This window comes from Thermobia domestica, chromosome 18 (genome assembly GCF_964235325.1).
Source record: "Thermobia domestica chromosome 18, izTheDome1.hap1.1, whole genome shotgun sequence".
Taxonomy (NCBI): Eukaryota; Metazoa; Arthropoda; class Insecta; order Zygentoma; family Lepismatidae; genus Thermobia; species Thermobia domestica.
In genome coordinates, this window is record NC_137471.1 from 84,545,503 (window position 1) to 84,568,913 (window position 23,411).

General features: G+C 33.4%; 1 protein-coding gene across 4 annotated transcripts in view; it reads left to right on the forward strand.

Annotated features, from left to right (window-relative positions):
* Window positions 1-23,411, forward strand: part of LOC145675954 (uncharacterized) — a 102,347-nt gene that overhangs the window by 73,308 nt on the left and 5,628 nt on the right. Inside the window, exons 1-3 of one of the 4 annotated variants that reach the window (XM_081746768.1) lie at window positions 17,584-17,720; window positions 20,174-20,327; window positions 22,164-22,332. The exons of 1 other annotated variant lie outside the window; for it this stretch is intronic. The gene's annotated coding sequence lies outside the window, so the exon portion shown is untranslated. Of the gene's footprint in view, window positions 1-17,583; window positions 17,721-20,173; window positions 20,328-22,163; window positions 22,333-23,411 lie in introns of those variants that run through there. 2 more of the 4 variants (XM_081746769.1, XM_081746770.1) reach the window with 2 other exon arrangements.

Sequence of the window (23,411 nt, forward strand, 5' to 3'; positions counted from 1 at the left end):
TGACAATTTTTTGGTGGGGTCTCTCTCGCTAGTGCCAGGCGTGGTTATCATACAGCATCATTTTTTTAAGGTTTAGAAAAAATATTTCAATTTTCTTGAAAAACTATACAAATGAGGTTTACTCTCACTTATTTTATTTTATTCATACTGATGAAATGTATTGCATATCGTATATATATATATATAATGTTTACAGGGGTACACTCATGCGGGGGTTTCATCGGATTTGGACCCCTCCTCCAAGAAACGCCACTTCGTGATTCGATAAACATTTGCACACTTTCTTGTTAAAGCTATATTTGTTTCGTAGAGAAATGATTGACATAGCATAAAGACTTCATATTATACCGTAAGATGGGGTTAGTTGAAAAATCTGGGGCTATTTGGTTTTTTTTTTGTTATAGCCTATGGTATAATAATGAGTGAACTAGGACAGATATGTTGTTTTCTTCCACAGCAATGAAAAAGTAGACATCTAAAAGAGGTAATATGGATAGTCCTAAGTGCTGTGCCTTAATTATATACTGGTATAAAAATTCTCACAGCGATTGATATTTTTGTGTGTGTGTTTTTTCAATTTTCTGTAAATTGTTCCTGTGTTTCCGTTATGAAAATTGATTTTTACCTGATTGTGCTAAATATAATTGATTTCAGAAGTTTCTTAATAAGACGAATTAGTTTTACATTTCCACTTCCTTTCTGGGACAATCTATGGCCATCTTTTTTTTTATTTTCTTCCCTTTTTCTACTAAAATTGATGGGACAGATAACGATGACATTATTGAAGTTTTGCCTGAACCCACCTACAACCGCAGAGAACAAGTTGTTTTTCCATATGACTTTGCAGCAAAGAATTTCAGTATGTCAATTTCTACCAGTAGGGCCTAGCTTGACATTTATTTTTTGTCCTTATCGTACTGTGTTACATAACTATTATCACAGTACCATGATATTTTTGCAAAGAGTTAACGTAAATGTACACTTGTAAAAATGATACCAGGTAATTTTGTAAACCGATGTAAGGTAATTACTAATCTGATACATACATAAAGTTCATAAAATCATGTAGGACATGTTTTAGTGTCTTAATGAACCCTCTTACCAAAATTTCACTTGCATATTGCAAAAAAAAAATAAATAAATAAATAAATAAACAAATAAATAAATAAAATAAATTAATTAAAATAAAAAATAAAATAAAATAAAATAAAATAAAATAAATAAATAAAAATAAAAATAAAATAAAATAAAATGGTTCTGTAGGCCTTCAGGAAGGCAATCTTACCACTGTAGTTAGTTTAGATTGGTTCAACAATTTATTGTTTTTAACTAAAAGATTGTGGAAAAAAAGTATCTTTTTTTTTATTTAAAGCAACCTAGGAACACATTACTATGAAAGAAACATAGGCATGTTGCATATTAATCTTCTCAGGAAAGTGTGCTCTTGCAAGTGGTTCCTTCCAAATAGCCCCATCTTTCACACAGCTCTTACTACTATGAAAAGTCACATATTTTCCAAGTAGGTCCAAAAGCGGGGCTACTTGGAAACAGCACATTTTGGCTGCTGGGAGGCATCAGTCTCAGTAACATTTTGTTATGACTGCAGGAAAAGATAACATGAACTAAGCCCTAGAAACATCACAAGAAGAAGAACAATTAATCGCAATAAATAACAAGGAGTGTAATGCTAAAGAAAAAAAAATAAATTTCCAAGTAAACCCAGTTTATGGTACTTCATTTGTACTTATTTCTTTTCTTACAAAAACACACTACTGTTTTGTTTGTTTTTAAAATATAGCTGACAGTACTTTACAATTACTTCTCGTCTTTTGGGGTGTAGAAGAACATCCATTTAACACTGCATGGACATAGCGGCTTGTACTTTTGGACACCTCTCTCCCCGGTCAAGAAAAAAATCTGGGTGTGCGATAGCATCTTTGGACATTCTTTTTTTCCTGTTAAATGCTAATTATACAGTATTTTAAAATCCTCTCAGTTGAATTCTGAAGGTGAAGATTGTAGACCGTTAAACTAAATTGCTGACGGACAATCAAGTTTCTTCCAAATAACTTTCATTTTCCCCGTATTGGACGTACTTTAAAGAAGTTACGCTTTCTGCCTACCCACTGATATACAAAATTTCTTACGTATATCCAAAACAGAGTGAATCAATTAATTACTACCCCTCATTATTTCAGTATAAGTATTTCAAAGAAAGACAAGAAAACAGCGTAGAATGTCTGCTGCGTTGAAATATAATCCTATTTCAAGATGTTATTGAAAACTTTTCCAAAGAACAATACTACTTTTTTATTGCCAATTTTAATGCATGAAGAAATGTCGTTTTCTTTCACTTTTTGTCTAATATTTTGGAAGTATTAAAAAGTACTAGCTGATCTTGTCCTCTAGGGACTGATTTTGGCAATGAATAAATCATAAAATACGGATGGAGCGACAGTTTTTAGGCTGACATCATGAGCACACAAGCATTATTGGACATAACACCGTGTTGCATTTCGCACTCTTGTATAAAGATAAAATATGGCGCCACTACCGAGTTACAGGTGAGTGAGAGAGAGCGAGAGAGAGAAAGAAGTTTATGGATATTTCGTTGCGGTCGACGCGCACGAATAGGCGTGGTTTCCTTTCAGGAACACGCCCCCTTTCCGCCCGCCCTTCCCCCATCGAGAAAAGTTACCTCCCTTCCGTGACAATACAGTTTTCCCTCTCCGCTGCCATGGTGAAATCATCTCCCCCACCCCTAATTTCCCTCTCCCTTCATTCAGAAACCCCCCTTTTGACTAACCCCTTTTGCTCTTCTGTGGCCCCCTCCTTCCGTCTCCTGGCGTTATGACGTCATATCCGGTTTCGCCAACATTGATCGCACGACCTGCATGTTTGAGTAGGACGCATATACATATATTTCATTTTTCCTCTCCTGGTCTCGTCAAATGATTTTGCTAAACAAAGTAATTTTATGTCATTTACAAATGTCAACGTTGTATATAAACATTCATATGTTTGATAGTTTTCAAACTTCCCATCGAATATAATAATAATAATAATAATAATAATAATAATAATAATAATAATAATAATAATAATAATAATAATAATAATAATAATAAAGTTTCAGCTGTTGCTAACAGTCTGTAAGCAAGAATGCATTACTTTATATTTTATCAACATATAACGTTTGTACACTGTTAAACCAAAGAAATAGTATAATTGATGTATAAATTGCATATACAATACGTTATCTCCCGTTGTTAGCACAGTAATATCGTAACGAAAGTCGTCCGTACCTCCCAAATACAATTAGAGTTGTCTCCAAGACAAGAGTCAAGGTTGTCTTGTCTCGATGTCTCGAAATGCAAACTTGTAGCCAGAGCACTAAGACAAGGAGCCGAAATATTATTCTTTTTTCTGGGGGAGAGGGCGCTAAACTGAGTTCACTTGAGATTTTTCATTATTTTTTAAATACATTTCTCTAAGCTACCAACTGAAAGCTTCAAGGGGTTGAAGATCGTCATATGGAGGCTGAGCCTTCCCTGGCCACCCTCTAGTTATGAGCCTGTCGAAAAAGAGTCGTAGAACTGATGTGTTGTCAGACAAAATGTTATCTACTCCTATCGAAAATAGATATCTCGTCTCATACTTCGTTACGAAAATTCTGTCTCGTCTCGTGGGTAGCTCTAAACACAATCTCAGGATCTGAATGTCACATATTTTAAATGATTTTTTTTTTTTTTAATATGTTTCCGTCTACGTAGTTCTTCCAAATATGTCTTCAAATTTTCATTCTAATGAAAGGCTACCAGATTTTCAGATTACAAAGCCTGGACACTATGAAATTTTACAGTATATTTATGCCTTTACTTCTTGTTGAAAAATCAGAATTAAGTTTATAGGTCAACATTCACCGAAAATGAGTGACGGAGAATAAGTTATTCATGTTAGTCACGTGTCGATGACCAATGAAAGCAGTACTTAAAAAAAAAAAATCACAAATGATGTTAACTTGCATTGTGGAATAGAATCATGAGATTTAGAGTTTTGAACTTTTTTTTTTTTTTTTTATTTTGCTGGGAAAGATGTCTATGTAAATTTAGAACTGTCCCGCTAAACTAGAACGTCTGGAAGTCCTGTCCTAATTAGAAGCTATAACAAACGGTGAGTCCCTTTATATGATGTAGGGTCTACGGAACCTATACGGAACCCATGTGTAAATATGACATGAAATTAAATCTTTCATTTTTACGTCCCATGCTATGCCGGCTAGGCAAAAGGAGACAATGATTATGAGAAATGAATGCAATGGGAGAATGAATAAAGTGGAAGGAAACGAAGAACCACAAGAAAATCATGGTGCTTGTTCACCACGCTTGGCACGAGGTGGGATCGAACCAGGGATCCCATGCGCCAGAGGTGAAATCTCTACCACTGAGACACCGACGTCCTGTTTTAATTAGAAACTATATCAAACGATGAAACCCTTTATGTGAGGTACGGAACCTATGTGTACCAAATAGAATTTATACATGGATACTCATAAATATTGTTTTAAATGTATGCTGTATATTGCTCGCGTAATTTGAGCGTCGTACACAACAAAAAATGGTGTAAAAAACGACTCAATTTGTCTACCACTGTTAAGGTGTTATTTCAACACCAACACCATAGTCTTCCTAGTTGTTATTTTTGCTATATGCAAAGCTTTACCCGGTATATGCAAAGCTTTGCTAAGCAGTACAGGAAATATCATACGTTTTTACTTTCTTGGTATAAATGTCAAATATACCGCAAAAAGATTTGCATATAGCAAAAATAATAACTAATACACACTCTAAGTGTCAGTTATTAGATATTTATGATAGCCTAGTAAGGCGTTGATGTTGGTGTCGAAATAACACCTTAATAGTGGTAAACAAATTGAGTCGTTAACCCATTACCTTTTGCTGTGTAAATTTTTTAAAGGTTTATTTTGAACTTTATTTTTGCTCCGTGTGTTTTATACCGGATATTAGTTATTTTCAACAAAAACACTGTGCATGGAATTGGATTTTTTTTTTTTTTACATGCTAAGATATTTTACATACTCAAATTTTCATTGGTCAAACTAACTAGATTTAAAAAGTTCACAAATTATGTAGACAAATGCGGTGTATCACTTCGTCAATCATGTGCAATTTACAGATCTTGCTAGCAGCACATCAATTTTACGAGAAGATCTGTAGTTGGGAATACGGTCAATAGATGGCGCGAAGAGCTCCATTTCAACGTTCAGAAATGTCGAGTTCATTTCTAAAATTGTAGAACATTTAATATGATGTATCTATGCAGGGACGTACGCAGTAGGTGAGTTCTGGGGTTTGCCCTCCTTGAAATATTGAATTCTATGTAAATTTAGTCTAATTTAGGGATGATTTTACAAATTTTAATATACTTAATTCATGAGTTTCTACACTCCCGAAAGCTTTCAATCTCTTCCGAAATAAATTCCTGCGTATGTGCCTGCTTCAGATTAAATATTCAATATTATAAAATTATAATGTAAATTTTCTTTCTAATACATTTTATAGTTCTTGCAACGTATGAAAAAGGAACTCTCGAAAGGACTTGAAAACTTGCCCTCTTTCATATGACATATAAGTAATTTAATTTTCTTTTACAAACAATTTTTATCCAATGATTCTCTAAAGTCTCTGTACGCTATAATGAAGAAAATGCAACCTCCTTAAATTATTATTAATTTTGTACAGCGCTTTTTAAAAAATGCAGAAAGTTCATTCTTTCTCAAAGTTAAGGTTTTTTCTCGTACCTATGAGTGCTATCAATTGTAACTGGTAAATTTGTGTATATTGGTAAAACGTAACTGATAAAATCAGGGGTACAGCCACGGAGGATCCGGACCCGCCCCAAAACTTTCTAACTCAACATCAGGCCCATATCCAGGTGGGTCTGGGGGCCGGGGCCCCCTAAATTTTGGCTTCCCCCCTAAATTTTCACGATAGACTGGCAAATGAACTAGGGCCCCCCTAACCAGCCGGCCCCCCCTTCCCTACGCTTTGGGCTGGCTACGTACACTCTTTCAATAAAACTATAGTTGTTTAACAGGGAAACGATTGAATAAGCATGAAAATTTGATATTACACTTCATCTGTACTCTTTCTCTCATAAAAACATTCCAGTTACTTTTTTTCTGAAATATAGGTGCAAGTATTTTACAATGATTTATCGGGTGTAGAATAATACCCGTTCAATATTATACATAGACCTAGTGGCTTGTAGTATTGAAACCCTCCCAACAAAAATTTTTGGGTGCTCGCCTGATATATATGTTACGTACAATAAAGCCAATAAGGGTTATAAAGATGTAGACATATTTAATTGTCCTGAGAAGTCATTTAAAAACTAGTATTGAGTGTTTTTATATATAAAAAAAGAAGTTTAAGGAAAGTGTATAGGATCCAACTTAGGATCCAACTTGAAAGTGACTATGTTTGTGACCAACCTCGATCAAATTTTCAACATAGATGAAGTTCGAACCTGGGAAGCTTTATATTATTTCATTTTGATGGTAGAACTTAGGGGAGGGGAGGGAAGGAGGGTAAATATATGAAAATAAATAAAACTTAATAACCCTTGAACAACTCGAGCAATCTTTATCAAACTTTCAGATGAGGTTCGGACCTGGAATGTTTTCATCATTTTACTTTGACGGCACAATGTAGGGGAGGGGGGACATATGCAAAACAAATAAAAATAAAACTGACTGTCTTCGTGACTTCAGAGGCTACATGCACCAAATTTTCAGGAGGTAGTAGGTACCTCAATAGAAGCATATTAAAACCAAAATAAAATGTGTAGGTCACCCCTGAGTTGAGGTGAGGGGGTACCGTTGCGGTTATAGGATGGAAACATGTTTAAATTTTTAAAAAATAATAATTTTTAAATTCAATCATTCAGACAACAATAGTGTCCTGCGCTAGCGCAGGACGTTTGCGCGATCTTGCTAGATTTAATTTAATATTCCATATTCAAGCATCATCATCATTATAATTTAATTTTTGTATTTAAGTTGTACGTTGTAATTTAAAACTATGTATTTAAATTTAATATGTAGACACTAATTGGGGAGTAATGCCTGTTGTGTCGATGTACAATCTTAGGACAATGTTTTCTCAGTTAAATGTTAATAACATTGGAAAATCAGTTAACATTTCTACAGTATAAGTACAATATTCTTATAAACCATAACTTACAAGCTTAAGAATTTTATTTCGTATTGCAGACCAGAGTGGAGAGCCATTTTTGAGCTGGGACCAAAATAATGAAAAAAATAAAATCAAGTGCCACCATAGAATACGTTCGCATTGACTACTTTGATAAGCTTAAAGATAGGAGCAGATCAAAGACCTTCCTGCTAGTCTAGTGGATAACGCGTGCGCCTTTTGCCTACGTGGTTGCAGGTTTGACTTCCGGTGGAAGAGCACAAAAACTTAATTTCACATGATAGCTGATGAAGCCAAAGAGTTAGTTGGCGAAACTGTAACACGTGTTGAATTTTAATGAAAATATATAGTTTTGCTCAGCAAATAATTAGTTTATATTTAATTTCACAATTATTAATCGTATGTCTTCTTTAGTTTAAATAGCATTAACGTGGGACGTTAAACTGTAGAAGAACTTTTCATTTCAATAGCAGGTTGTTTTAAACTTGTAGAGGATAATCTTAGCTTTAGCTAAGTTTTAATTCACTATTTTACAATTCAAATCAAAAAAGATTTATGCAATGAAATATCAATAAATAGGAAATAATAAAATATTCCAAAATTGAAAACATTTTAAATTATTTATTTTTTTAACATTTTGAGATTAACAACTAGTCACATCCAACTAGATTAGGCCAAGTTAACTTCAAAATACTACTGCTTTTGCTTTCTTTGGGCCAACGTATGGGCCTGGGATTCACCATCTTTGTTATAGGTTGTGTTTTAGAAAGCATTGGTGACACTCAACAGAGCTGTACTTATGCTTTGAAAGCTATGTCAAAAGTAAGTCTATTGCAATATTTTCCTGTAATACTGTTCGAACTACGCAAAATTAAGTAGAAATACATGTCATTTTTACACATATATTTCTTTTAAAGATATTTTAAATCTTTATTTAAAACTAGTTGGAAAATTTCGATATACGTAACAGAGGAAGTATAGATTCCCGATTTCGAACACAAAGCGAGAAAACAAGAATATATAAATATTTTTTTTTTTTAAAAAAATGGTGTTTAAAGCCCCGTTTTATAAATTGTTTTTTTCCACTGGGAAATTCCGATTGTTCATCACTAACGACTACTAGATTATTTTTACATGCGTAGCCACCCAACTGTCTTTGTAACATCTAGTTCCTAACAAGTCCATATAGAAGAGAAAATGTAATTGCCAATGGAAAAACCCTATAATAAAAAAATGATAAATATTACAAGTGTGTGTCATTTTCAAGATTTACCCTTGAATTTATTCCTCTGTTCAATACGATATGCAATAAGTGTTAGCTGACAGGACAGGATCCATGAAAACGAACAATAAATTTCCATACCAATAATAATAATAATAATAATAATAATAATAATAATAATAATAATAATAATAATAATAATAATAATAATAATAATAATAATAATATGACGAAGAAGAAGAAAAAGAAATGAAAGAAAACTAAAAACAAGAACTAAAAAATTCATACGCCATTGGTAAGAATAAGGCAACATAAAATAAAATAAAATCAGCACAATAGGTTTCTTGTCATACTGTTGAAGCATTGTTTTTTTAAAAAAAAGAATTGAGCTATTTAAATAAATAAAAAAAGGAAATATATTTTTAGTAAGTAAAGTAGTTATAATTTCTAATAATATAAGTTGAATTTTCAATTTAATATGCGCGTAATTGAAAATTTGTAAATGATGCAAGATTTAATAAAATTTTAAATCCGTAACTCAATGAATAATATCCATGATTTGATAAAAAAAAATAATAATAATAATTCAAAGCACAGTGAATAACTGTTGTTATTTTGGTAAGGTTTGTCATTATACCTTTTGTACATCGAGATTATATGACGTAGATTTACAATGAAAGGTGGAATCCCATCCTCCGTAATGAGTTAAAAACTACAAATTTTAATGCTCTCCCACAGGGAATCGAATCCAGTACCTCATGTACCAAAAATGCACAGTGAATAATATAACTTGGTATAAGATTTGATGGAAAATTTTATTAAAGAACATAGTGGTTCAAATAACTGATACAAAACTCGATAACATTTCTGTGGCTCCGTGCATGAAACCCATAACCCACACAAAAAAAGTTCACAGAAAATCAAGTCTAAATGAATGGAAATGTCTTTATTAAAGATTTTAAGACAATGCTACCATCACTGTTTCTTTTTATATTACTGCATATGCACAGTTAACAATTTGAGGATAATATGTTAAAGTTCTAGTACTGCAGGGATATCATTATCTCCATTTTCAAAATTTTGTGGGTTATGGATTTCATGCACGATGCCACAGATTTTATCTGAAAACACAGTGAATAATATATTTTACAAGTTTTAAATAAAATCATACCAAACATAGGTAATAATTTAGACAATAAGTTTTGAATAAAAATTTATCAGATTTTCTATCAGCTCTACTAATAAATTAGATATTTGTACAAATTGGTGCACATATTCTATTATTAATTGAAAGGTTCGGAGATTTGTCATAGTAAGTGACAAATTCAAGTTTTAAAGATATTAAAAGTTTTGCGTGTGTATGTATGTGTGAAATAAAATCTCTAAATCTAATATTTTTATTTTTTTTTGTATCAAATATAACTTACATAGATACTTAACATTACAATAAAATTGCATGCTATTTGATATTTTATTTTTCTGGTAGCGTGGCAACTATTTAGTTAAAAAATAGCAAAATTGTCACGACTTTTTCCTCCCGAGCCCTGAATTTTTTTAGAGCAATACAATTCTTTTTCAGAATTAAATTCTAACTATGGGCTCACAATTAATTTGTGTGAATATATATCTAAATATGTATATAAGAAATGTGTCTATGTTGTTTAAGTCCTTATTTGAAAATGAAATTTCTCATTCCTTTCGCTGTTTGTACGTCGAAAGCAGCTTTCCTGATGCTATATTGTGTTTTAACAATATCTCTTCGGTATGGAATAAATTGGCCAAACTAAATAGAAAGCAGTTGTGTACTACGATGACGTGAACCATGTTTAATTAATTAATTTACTCCGAAGTTATTTGCGAATTCTAACTGCCAGACAGTACTTCTAAGTTCGATTATAATAGAATTTATTCAATAACTTAAATTTAACTGGCTTAGTGTAATTAGATGTTCTTAATATCTGTTTTCTCTATTTTAACATAATTAACTTTGCATATCATAGTATGTGAAACAATGGGCCTACTATTACAATAATAAGAACAAGTACTACTACTACTACTACTACTAATAATAATAATAATAATAATATTATTATTATTATTATTATTATTATTATTATTAATCTTTATTTCAGTGCCGCGAACGGCTCGTTGGCAAAAATACAGCACATTGTGTGGTATTAGAGTACTTCATTACGATGGAATGATAGTAATAGTAATAGTAACAAATAAGAAAATGGGGTTCCGGGTTCAAACTCTGCTCCCGCCAAGTGAAATTTGTGGTGGACAAACACCGTGTGCGTGGATTTCCTCGAGGTTCTCCCGCTTCCTCCCACTTTCTCCATTCCACCATTTTATTGATTTCTCATCATCACCGTCTCCTTTAGCCTAGCCGGCATAAACGTGGGACGTAAAACTCAAGGATTTCATTTCATTATTTACAAATAAGAAAACAGGAGCACTAATATCAAACACAATGTAAATGAAAGTCAATTAAGCACAAAGTCAACGCTGTGAAAATTGTCAAGTTCTCTATCTACCTAAAAGAACGGAAAGCTAAGAACAGCAGCCTTAAAATTACATTCTAGCTTAATGTTTCTAAACATTATTGCTTAAAAACTACCAGTCAGATCACATAAAATTTTAACTTGCTTAATACAGTAAGTCTAAGTTTTTTGGACGTAAAGAATCTGTCAGTCTTTTTAAAATTTCACATTTCCAATTCAGAGGAACTAAAATTGTGCTATTACTTATGGTATGATTTGGTACTTTAAAACTTATGTTTAGTAAACAGTCTAAACATTATCTAGTATTTTTGCATGCACAACTTGTCAAAATTTTTTCTTCTGTTCGCAAGACTCCAATAATAATAATAATAATAATAATATAATAATAATAATAATAATAATAATAATAATAATAATAATAATAATAATAATAATAATAATAATAATAATAATAGGTTATGTGGCTCAATTGCAGAGCGCTCATCTTTCTTGCAAGGGATCTCCTGTTCGATTTGAGTCCATGAGAGTTTGTAGTTCTCAACATTGTGGTCCGTGGATTTTCTCGAGATTCTCCTGTTTCCTTCTACATTCTCATTCCACAAAGTCTTCCGTAATCATTCACTATCATTATTCATCCGTATTCTTTACCCTAACGAGCTTTAAAAATTAAATTAAATGTTTAGTTTAATATCTCACGATTATGCAGCGAGGCTAAGGGAGACGGTGATGATGAAAAATGTTGGGATGAAGACAGAAGGACGAAACTTGAGAACCCCAAGAAAACCCACCCACAGGGTGTTTGTCCACCACAAAATTCACTTGGGGCGTGCTGGGATCGAACCAGAGACCCCAAGCATCAGAAGTGAACGCTCTACCACTGAACCACCGTAGTTCTAAAAAGAGCTTAATCGTAGGGTAAAACTGAAAGATTAAATTTATTTTTTCAATAATAATAATAATAATAATAATAATAATAATAATAATAATAATAATAATAATAATAATAATAATAATAATAATAATAATAATAATCATCATCATCATCATAATAATAATAATAATAATAATAATAATAATAATATACTTAGAAACTTATAAGTTAGATATTTACCAAATAATGAAATATGGTTAATACGTTTTGATATATTTATTTAAAGCACAAAGAGCAATAACCAGTCAAAAATTTAACCAAAAGCAATAACAAGAAAATACAACCTTAATGTACTTACGGATACGCTTTCGAGTAGACCTGTGCAAGGTATGTTTGATTATAGTCTTCAGTGATACATTAATTTATATATATAACAAAGAATTTATTCATAGAAATGCTGTTGCGTAGCTAGGGGAATCGCATAGATGAAGAGTTAGGGTTCTTGCCCAATAAACTTAGATCCTGGATTTAACTTTGTGTTCGGATCCTGAGGCTTTTTCAGGATTTTCACCAGGCATACAACCAGGCAAATGTTGGGGTGATACATTAGGATATAGACCTTTGGTAACTTATAAAAATACTATTGCAGGCCTTAATATTTTCCGTTCATAATGACCTTTTGTCTATCTGAAACACTAATCTATCTGTTTGTTTGTTTAATAATAACTGGAATGTCCGTTCTTCGCATAGAAAGAATAGGTTTATGGAAATATTTGAACTCTTTTTCCTCCCTTAGAATATACATCTCAATGAAAGTGTAATTCCTTTCTTGTTAAGATAGTCAGTCGCCTCAACTACATTACTCGGTAAAGTTTTGATGGGTCGCGTCGAAGTTTCGTAGTAAAATAATTGGAGATCCCACGACGATGTGGTGGCAATTCCACTCGGATCAATTGAGCGTACGAAGATATAAATTATTATTATTGGCAACGAACGTCTTACTTATTAGTACCATAAAACGTTCACTTTTCTAAATTTTCTCGCAAACTGCGCATCAGAATTTACTCTCAGGCTTTACAATTTAAATTACAATTATTGATTGTTCTTATGATAATGTAATAATCAGTAGGTATACTGAGAAAATCTCACGACCGAAACATTACTACCCAAAGTCTCCTGTGATAGGGACAATAGAAAAACACTACACAAAAAATACACACTACATTATATCAAACTAGAATACTATTTTGCGTTTATTATAATTAAAACTTACATAGTTATTACATTATATATTTGCCAACTTGCAACATGGAGTGGATTTTACACTTCTTAGTTATTTTCCTTAATGAATTTCAACCGTAAACAATAAGTTTATTTTCCAAGTTTAAAGGAAAATATAAACCAAGTTTTAATAAAATCTGTCACATCATAACTTTAAAAAAATAGCTAGAATTTAGATACCCAGGTATCTGCTATGCTACAAACCAATGCTCCTTGGTAAACGACGAAACCCCTTAAATTTATCTGACAGGTTACCTGTAAACAGCAACACCTGCTTTAACCTTACTCAATGACTCTGACCTCCAAGCATCCTCCCTCCAAGCTGTCTTTGATTAAAACGTATTTTTCATATATTAATTATATATCTTTATACGTTTGTAAGTTCGTTAGTTTTAACTAATTTTTTTTTTTTTTTGAGTCCCCCTTCCGGCCTGAAATCTCAGACACTTTGAGTCATAATCCAGTCTATGTCAATCCTTACTAGTAAAATTATTTGCTGAACATGAACTGCAAGTTTTTTTTCTTCCCTTTCTTCAATGGTTCTGCTATAGTAGTCTATGCAAGAAAGCAACTTCCAATCTATCTTTATTTCTTACTCTTTCTAAAATAAATCAAGTGAATATAAAATATTTAAACTACATCAAAGTTAAGGCAGAAATTTTTTTAATTTTAAACGTACAAATTGTACATAATAATTCCGCTATTACTTTAATGCAGTTTCTTTTTCCACTAGGGAGTTTGTGGCACTACACACATGTTATAATTTATACCACACACTAAATTTCACAAAACCCGCATTTTATAAGCTCCTCGACAGTAGGCGAAAGAATGTTGTAACGTTAGCCTCATGCCTGTTAAAATTGAAAGAAACAAACTGCATCTAGAAGTTTGAATTATCGAGCCACCTACAGTTCTAATATGTAATTAATGATGTAATCTTTATAAATCACTTAAAAATATGAAGAAATTTGAAGCTGTTATACCCAACTACTATCGCAACTACTATCGCGTACTTTGGTTATGCATAGGAAAAAATGCAGCGTCTGTTTAACGTAAGTGATTAAGTACAACTATTTCTGAGCAGTGTTGCCAGATCAATCAATTAGAAAAGCAGGAGATTCGAAGATAAAAAACAGGAGAAAGCAGTAGACATATACAGTGGTGACGTTTGAATGTAAATCCGGGGGAGGGGGCAATAAACGTTGCCATTCTTAAAGGGGCAGTAGTCAAAACAAGCAGTCCAGAATTCATTTCCGATGAACTACGTTGAGCAAATAAAAGGGAAAGTCCCGATTTATATTAATATTATTTGATACACATGTGTGTGAAGTAAAACGTAGTGAAGCAGCAAAGTGGAGTGGGAAAATGTCTTTTCATGCTCGTAACGATAACGTAGCTATATGGTACAGTCAGACGTGATCTTGGCGTAAGACGATTTCTTGCTGACGATCGTGGAGAAATGATCTAAGCCACTCTTCCAACCCAAGTCCCAATCTAAACAACACTTACTTGTAAATCTTACAGAAAGTCAGAATACAGACGAATCTTATACAAGATGACGTAGAGTTGTATTCTTTGCATTCATATTATATACAGTAAAGCTCTATAACTATATGCTCTACAGAGCTTTGTGTATTATAACAGAGAAATTTCATCTTTTTATGTGAGGAAACCTTGAAAATTCAATATTAATAATCTTCAACTTCTCGAAGTACGGAAAAAGCAGGAGATTTTTCACTTTTCGTTTCCTTTCGCAGTAGATCAGTAGAACGTAGAAAAAGAAGATCTCCTGCGAAATCAGTAGATCTGACAACACTGTTTCTGAGTCATACTATTTTTCTGTGTGATGAATTGAGTAATTTCTATTGGCTGCATATGGCAGTTTACTTGGGCAATGAAACTTGAACTTTTATATATTTGAACAGACTTAATATGCCTTTAAGATAACGTTATACATATCTTTGACGTTGGAAACAAGATTGAGGAAACAATTTAAAAAAATATATATATGGCCATGGACAAGCAAAGCTGAAGGGTGTATAATCTCAGCACCTTCCCAATACAAGAATTGCCAACTGTCCGGTGTTTTTGACCTTCTTGTCCGGTGTTCGGTACGACCTCACAACCGAACATTAAATGTTCGGTAATTTTTCCTCTTACTAGTCCTATTCTCTGTTCTATTTAGATTATTTTGGAGTAACGAAAGGAATCATTTATCGATGAATATGGTTAAAGCAGGGATTATAATTCTCTTTGATATATACAAGGTGTTTCAAAACAACACCGACTACGTTTGGGAGGTGATTCCTGACACTAAAATAAGACAAAAAGTATAGACCAACCTGGGTGCACAAATGCTTCTTTTCGGAGTTACAGGCTGCCGAAAACATGAAAAAATGAACTCTAAAGGTTTATAGCTTCAAAACTACGGAACCTACCGTAGTCGGGTCAAGACTTCATTTAGAAACTAATATGTGCCCTATCCAAAAACACATGTTTTAGAATCCTGCGGTACTCAGGCAACAATTTTTATAGAGGGAGTTTGGCTAAGGACATATAATTTGAAGTACTCACCAACTACCTGTGTAAAACCTGTTGCAGAAGTACAGCAGGATTTTGAAACATGTATTTTTGGATAGGACACATACTAGTTCTTAAGTGAAGTCTTGACCCGACTACGGTAGATTCCATAGTATTGGAGCTATGGACCTTTAAAGTTCATTTTTTTATGGTTTCGGCAGTCTATAACTAGGAAAGGAAGCATTTGTGCACCCAGGTTGGTCTATACTTTTTGTCTTAACTTGGTGTCAATAATCACCTCCCAAACGTTATCGGTGTTGTTTTGAAACACCCTGAATATACTATATAATAATTCACTTTCTATCGTGCGAAGAATTTGCTGAAGAATTGAAGGCAGGCATTTACAGGACTTTCCAAATTGCTAAAGGTCAACAAAAGTACATGTTCAAGAGCATACACGCAAAAAACAAGTATAGTTAGAAAAGCCAGAAAATGGGTGGCAGTTACAATACTGCATGGTTAAAAAAGTGACGACCATGCTTCTAGGCTACTGATACCATAAAATATTGTTGGAATGATATAGCTCGATTTACAATAAAATTGGGGTAAAGGAACTATATTATTGTTCAATGAACAACGGTTTTAGCTGGTATTTCCAACTATATAGACAAGATGTAGCTGGAAGTACAATACAGTATAGTTGCAAAAACCACATCTCAAAAGTAGACAATACACGTAACAATACTATATAGTTGAAAATGCAATGCTGTATTGCTGTGAGGACGATAAAATATTGTAAGACGAACAGTACTGCATTGCTAGGGATACGATATCATTGGAGTGACGATTGTAGCTTCCACCACACTGTATTGTTGCTACTACAATATATTGTTGTTGTCGTGACCATAGAGTGTGGTACAGCTGACAATATCTTCGCTGTTTATATCGTATCTGCAACCATACAGCATGGCAACTGTAACAATACTACATTGTTGGCAATACAATATCCGTGGCGTCCATATTGAATCGTGCACTATACTATATTGCTGCTGGAACGATGTTGGATTGTACTGCCAACTATGTTTGATGGTTGTTCGTACGATCTGTTGAGAGTCCATATTGTACCACATACTATAATATATAGTTGGTCGAACCATGTCGTGAAAGTCAATATTGTACCCCCTACTAGACTGTATAGTTGTTCGTAAAATCTTTATAGAGTCTATATTGTACAGTAAGGGACACCTCTGGATGGTATACTTTTACCGTAAATTTCCATATGGGTGTACCATCCTGAAGTGTCCCTTACTGTACCTGTGTCTTATTGTACCTATTACCATGCTATGTGGCTGTTGGTACGATGGCTTGAAGGTCTACATAGCATTGATAGTGCATACGACACGCTTTCCATAGCGCTTTTTCTAGCTTCCATAACGCAGTTTGGTCCTGAGAAACGGAGGCATGTCTTACAAGATTACGTTACGTATTATGTTGTCCATGTATAAGAACTATTCTGCTCTATTGTATCCTACTCTTGAATAGCAACTTTTTTCATTTTGTACCACAAAAATTTTCAATTTCTTTCATGTATTTTGTTTTCACAATGATACACTGCTATTTGCATCTACAAGGGCAAAAGTATAAGCTTTAGCTAAAAATAAATAAATAAAATAAAAACTGCACTACGGAAGCTTGAATTAGCGCCGTAATTCTTACCAATATAATATAAACCTTTATTACATCGTACGAAAACATAGTACACTCTAAAAACAGTACCCATGATTTTGCACAAGTACCCATGAAATAGAAGGTACTTCGCTGATGTACCTATGAGAATTCAATGTACCGAAGACTTTAGTGGGTACACACCGTATTTCAGCCTCTTACCCATGAATTAGTGGGTACATGGAAGATTTATGTGTACAGTAAATTCGTACCGAAGAAAGTACCCATGACAACAGTAGAAGGTAACCAACTGAACAGACGCCATATTGCTTTTGTCGGTAGTGTGGTGTGGTGGTGTGTATTCGTTATTTGAGTGAAGATTATAAAGATTACTACAACCAACGAAAGGGATTCTTATAAAAGTAAGTGGAATATCCTGTATTTGTAGTTGCATTTGGATGTTGTAAATTCAGAGTATTTTATAGTTAAACAGTAATAATATTTCATAGTTAAACAGTGTTCTTATTAAATACAACCGATTACGAAATGCAGGCCTAAGTAAATGAAAATAGAATTTTTATTTTATTATTTTTTCATTTTACATCAAATTTACCAGTTTCGAATGTTCTAGAAACTCATGTGATTATTCCATCACATTTGTCGTATCGTTAATTCGTTTGGTATAAGTGTGATGAAAATAATAATATAAGGTGATATATAGATTTTTTTTTTTTATTTTTGCTTTTTCGAGGTGTGATCATGTCCTAACAATATAAAATAAATACTTACGAAAATTAGAAACGTACGATATAATTGAAATATTATTTCACGCAGATTTACTTTTAGCGCACCACTTGAAATAATTGCTGAAAATTTAGAATACTTTTACACTTTCCTTCTTATTGAGTCCTCAATGATTTGCGCTGAGCGACATGAAAATATCTCACATGGCATAGTTAAAATTCAAGGGGGCCATCAGAAGCAATTACTGAAAAATTACAATTCTTTTACGATTTGCGTATAAATACCGGCGACTGGAAATATGCATAAGAACGACAGTGCAAAAACACAACAATTTGTGCTAGGTGGCTACTAAAAGGCACCTATTATTTTATGTTCATAGAAAGAATAAGTGCATCTGGGTTTAGTCATGTGACCAATATTGCGTTTGATGTTTGCAAATTTATATATTGGGGATAAGTACGAGTGATGCTTTATGGGCATTTATCACGAAATTGGTATTCCGTCTGGTTTTCGACAAAAAGCCTAATAGCTACGAAAATTTAAAAATCATCAAATTTAGGGCCGCTTTAAAAGGATATAGTAGAGTAGGGTAGGTAGAGTAGAGTAAGGTAAGAATAAGTTGGGTAGGATGAGATCGGGAGTGCTGGTTTACTTTTGGTGCATCACATTTTTTGAAAGATTTACAGGTAAAATTCAATACTTTGCATCAAAAAAACATATCCAACATAGGATATAGTATACGTAAAGCCGCGTCAGTTCCCGAAGGAGCTGGACGCTCATACTTTTAGGGATTATTCATTAAGTATCTACAAACTTACCAAGGGGGTAACAAAGCGACTTTGATTTACTTATCGACTGATACGAAAATAAAAAAGAACGTACCTGTACTTTATATCTGCATGTGTAGTGCCCTTGTACTTTATCTATGACTATGTGTGTGTGAAAGGGGGGATTTAACGCATATCGCATGTCTTGTGCACACGGGTACTTCTTACTATTGCACTACGTAGAAAATTTATGGTATTTCATGTAGAAGTGGTAATAGAACACAGAAGAAACGCAGATCACGGCGTTCTCATGTATACTATTACCAAAACATATTTATAAATAATAAATTTCTGCAACCGATAGAATTAAATACAAAGTAATACACCTACATATTACGTTTATAGATGTAGGGTTACTGGTGTAAAATCATTACAAGTGCTTTACGACGAATAAAATAACAGTGCATATGAAAGATGATTGCATTAGAAACTATTATCCATCAGCGGTGCATTTCGCACAGCTTACAAAAGCTGTATTTTGTTTACAAGTGGAGCTCTACTAGTATGAATCCATGGCAAGTGTTATTGAAAGTCGCGTTATTGCCAAAACTCATTCATTATCACTACCCTCGTATATGCGTATACCCACCTTCGCTGACGCGCCTACTAATCCATCTCGACTTGAGCGAAAGATGCCAAAAAGCCATAAAGTCAAAGTCCGTTACATTGAACTCGTAATTTCATATTTAAATATGTTCGGCTTCCAAGGTGTTCATTGATTTGAAATGTATACATACTATTCTCTCTCCTGTAGTGATTAGACCTATGTACGCATTTAGATAGTTAACATATTTTAGTACCACTTACACACAACAAATTTACAACGACTTTATTGTACGTTCGTAATTATTAATTCGAGTAGCTTGGAAAACACTTGGTCTAGCCAGTGCACTGTAGAATGTACATAAGTTTAAAGACATACTTTTTTTTTTTTTTAAAGTCACAACCGAACTTTTCTACTTTAAAGACATGTTTACTTTCAGCGTGAAATGTAGTCGAAAAACTACACTCGAGAATGCTTCTTATGTTACCTGAAACGTCACTGTGTAACTTGCGGTTTTCAGAATATTCATATAATTGATATTTTATTCCCATTTCTCGAAAGTACAATTTATCAGTTACAGTTTGATAGACAACTTATCATAATGATTATTGTTTCAATTCAATATTGATTATTATTTCAGTTCAGTTCACCGCAAGTTTACCACAACGATTTTACTCGAGAATGATAAGTTATTTCATAGTTAAAGTTGTAGTTTTTATTACCTTCCTTTCAGTGAATAATGTCGTACATTTGATTTCAGTAATCACAACCTCATTGTGAACGGCAACCACCAAGAACATCGCTGGGCCTACAGAGACTTAGGAATAACTTTAGCCAGTAAATATTCAGATATGAAATGGGACGTTGAAGGGAAGAGACAGCAGAGGAGAATAAATGAGAACGCTCCAGTATTTGTACGTATATTTCAATTATTATTACCGTATTTTAGAAAATGCGCCAACTTAAAGAATGTTGGATTCGAAATAAAATTGCCTGAATTCTACCCAATAAACTTGATTCTCTTTGGAAATATTATGGATCAAATAGAGATTCAAAAGTCTTTGTAATTACGCCCCTCCCCCTTCCCATTGCTTTAGATTTTTAACAATACGACAGAAATGAAGAACAATACTGAAATTTTGAAAAGCGTCTCCAATCATACGTACGAATATCTATTGAATAAACTACTTCAGTTTTTGAAGTGACTTCATTTAGACAATGAATTGGAAAACCCTTACAGTATGATGTTAGGTTTTAAAATTTATTGCTTAAATTAAAATGTTTCCAAACCTCAAGTAGATCAGTCGATAGATATTCTTAAGCGTCTATCTCATTACAAAATTTAAATATTGTTAATTTACTTTTTTTTTCTTTTTTTTTTTTTAATGAACAGAGAGGAGAAACCGAGTCTCCTAACTTGTAGAATTTTCAAGTTCGGAGCCTCTGCTCCATATTTATAGTGAAAGCAATTTCACGACTAGTGATGGCAAGTATCGGTTCATTATTTGGAACATCCAGTGACATACCTTAACTCTGAAAATAAGGATCATAGTAGTGTATTTCAAGAATCATGAATAATTCAGTGTGGTTATGAAGTGAAAGGACAGTTCTACATGCCTGTGCCATATATCCTGATACACGGGGAAAATAAATTGTTTCTGTTTCTATTTGAATTATAAAGGTTAGATTAGTTCATGTTAGTGCATAAGTAATGAATCAGCAGTTTATTCTTTAATGTTATCATCAATTCGCGCACGTGGGGTAACAATATATAACCGTGACTAAGTTCAAGTTGAACAAACACACTTTGGAGAGGAATAATTTTAAACTTCGTAAGGGTTCACTAAATTCTAAGAGTTATATATTTTTTTAAAATAAAAAGTAAAACATTTACGTTCGAATAGCTAGCCACCAAAAATTATTAATCACTCTATGGTAGTTGGTGATTGCCTTCGTTTGGCAGTCATATAATCTTAACCATATTTCGCAGAACAGCACAACGAGCTATAAAGGATATGGCGCGTGATGCATAAATATTGGACTTTGATAAGGATGTAATCGTGGAATACCACTTAGTGAGTTGTCCAGTAGGGAATAGCCGCTAAGTTTAACAGGCCCCGAACCAATTCTGGCATTCGTCCTGCGTAGGTGGAAGGTGGAGGTAATTTTAGGCCAGAGTAAGTAGTGCCCATCAAGGTTGGTGGTCGCGACATAATATTTTAGTGTTTCACCCACTACATTGTAGGACCACTGTTGTTCGGGGCAACGTAAACATCCTCGTACTGTACATTTTTAGGCAATGAAGTGCTTTCAATATTATGTCACTTTTAAAGAATGGATTCTTGTTAGTTTCAAAATAATGCCAGGGTATAAAAGGAACAGTATTCAAGACTTTCTTCGGCCTCCTCAGAAACCAACCTCAATCCCAAAGAACGCGTTTGGTAAGAGATCTGTGGGTGAGGTATCGGGGGATGCGAGCAGCTTCCAGTGCCCAACTGTCTAACCTGGACGAACTTGAGAACCTAGTTAAGAACCTTCCGAGAAGGCTAGCTGCTGTTATAACAGCAAGAGGTATCAACTCAGTAATGACCTCAGAGAAAAAAATCAGGTAATAGACCAATTACTTGTTGGTAGATACTGTGATTTGTGTTGCTTCAGCTTTAAAGCGGAGTAGCATTTGATTTATAACTATGAATTAGCTTATCATTGGTAAAACAAAAGTAAAAATTCTCTCCTCTGCTTTTTTGTAGGGTATTTTCATAAGAAGATTAGCACAGCGAAGAAAGAGACAAAAATTGAGATCAAAATATAAAAAAAATCCATGTCGCACCAAATGAATATCTGGCAGGTGCATCTGATGTTAACTCACCTTCAACAAGTTCAACAGAAAATGTATCTGACTGCTTACTAGAGTTAGAGGTAATCATATTAAGTATTGTTTTACATTACCGAGTGGCTATAGCTCAATTGGTATAGCGTTGGCTTCGCATTGTAAAGGTCTTGGGTTCGCGATCAACAATCGCCTATCCTGACTGAAGTTTTTCCCTGGTTTCTCTCAGTCGTACGACGCAAATGCTGTGATGATGCCTTACAATCAGTGCTGACTCTTTTAACCTGTTTAATATAGTTTGTGGTATTGTTTAACACTACGAAATTTTGACTGTTTCTTATCTTTTGCGAATATTATTATTATCATTATTTGCTATTATTCATATTATTTTTTTTTGCGAATTTTATTACTTTAAATTAAATTTAATAGGAATCGCAACATCAATGTTTCGGATATCGCTAAAATCGTCATCAGTAATTATAGTAAATTTGGGAAGAATTTTGAATAGCCTATTTATACAATATCCGTATATTTTAGTAAAATTTGGTTATATGGAAGTAGGGTACAGAAGTGCATTATTAATTTTTTTGGGGGGGGGACACAGTTTCTGTGATATAGCACTCACTTCTCGTTCGTGGGGTGCCTGATTCGAGCCCCGGCCAAATAAATTTGTGGTAGACAACATCGTGCTCATGGGTTTTCTAGGGATACTCTCTTGTTCCCCCCACTTTCTCATTCCACCAATTCTTCCATCATTCACTTGCTTTAATCTTCGTCTCCCTTAGCGTAACGGGTATAATTGTGGAACGTTACACTCAGATTTCATTGTTTTATCTTCCGGTGGAATAGAAGTGCTTGGGACCGCGCAATTTGATTTAATAGTAATTTTTGTATCGTTGTATAATTTTGTAATGACTTAATATTTAAATCGTAGTAAAGATAGACAATATTTCAATAATTATGACAAATTGCTTTACCACTGACAGAAATATTAATATTGCGAGAGACGTTTCTCGTTCAGCAAAAGAAAACAGCATGAGGGAGGAGTACAAATAGAAGTTCTTATTTTTTAATAGACGTGTAGGAACTTAACACTATAACATGTTGAATTTTTGTACAAGATAACGTGTATTACAAACCAAGTACCACTAACTTTGAAGAGGAGAAT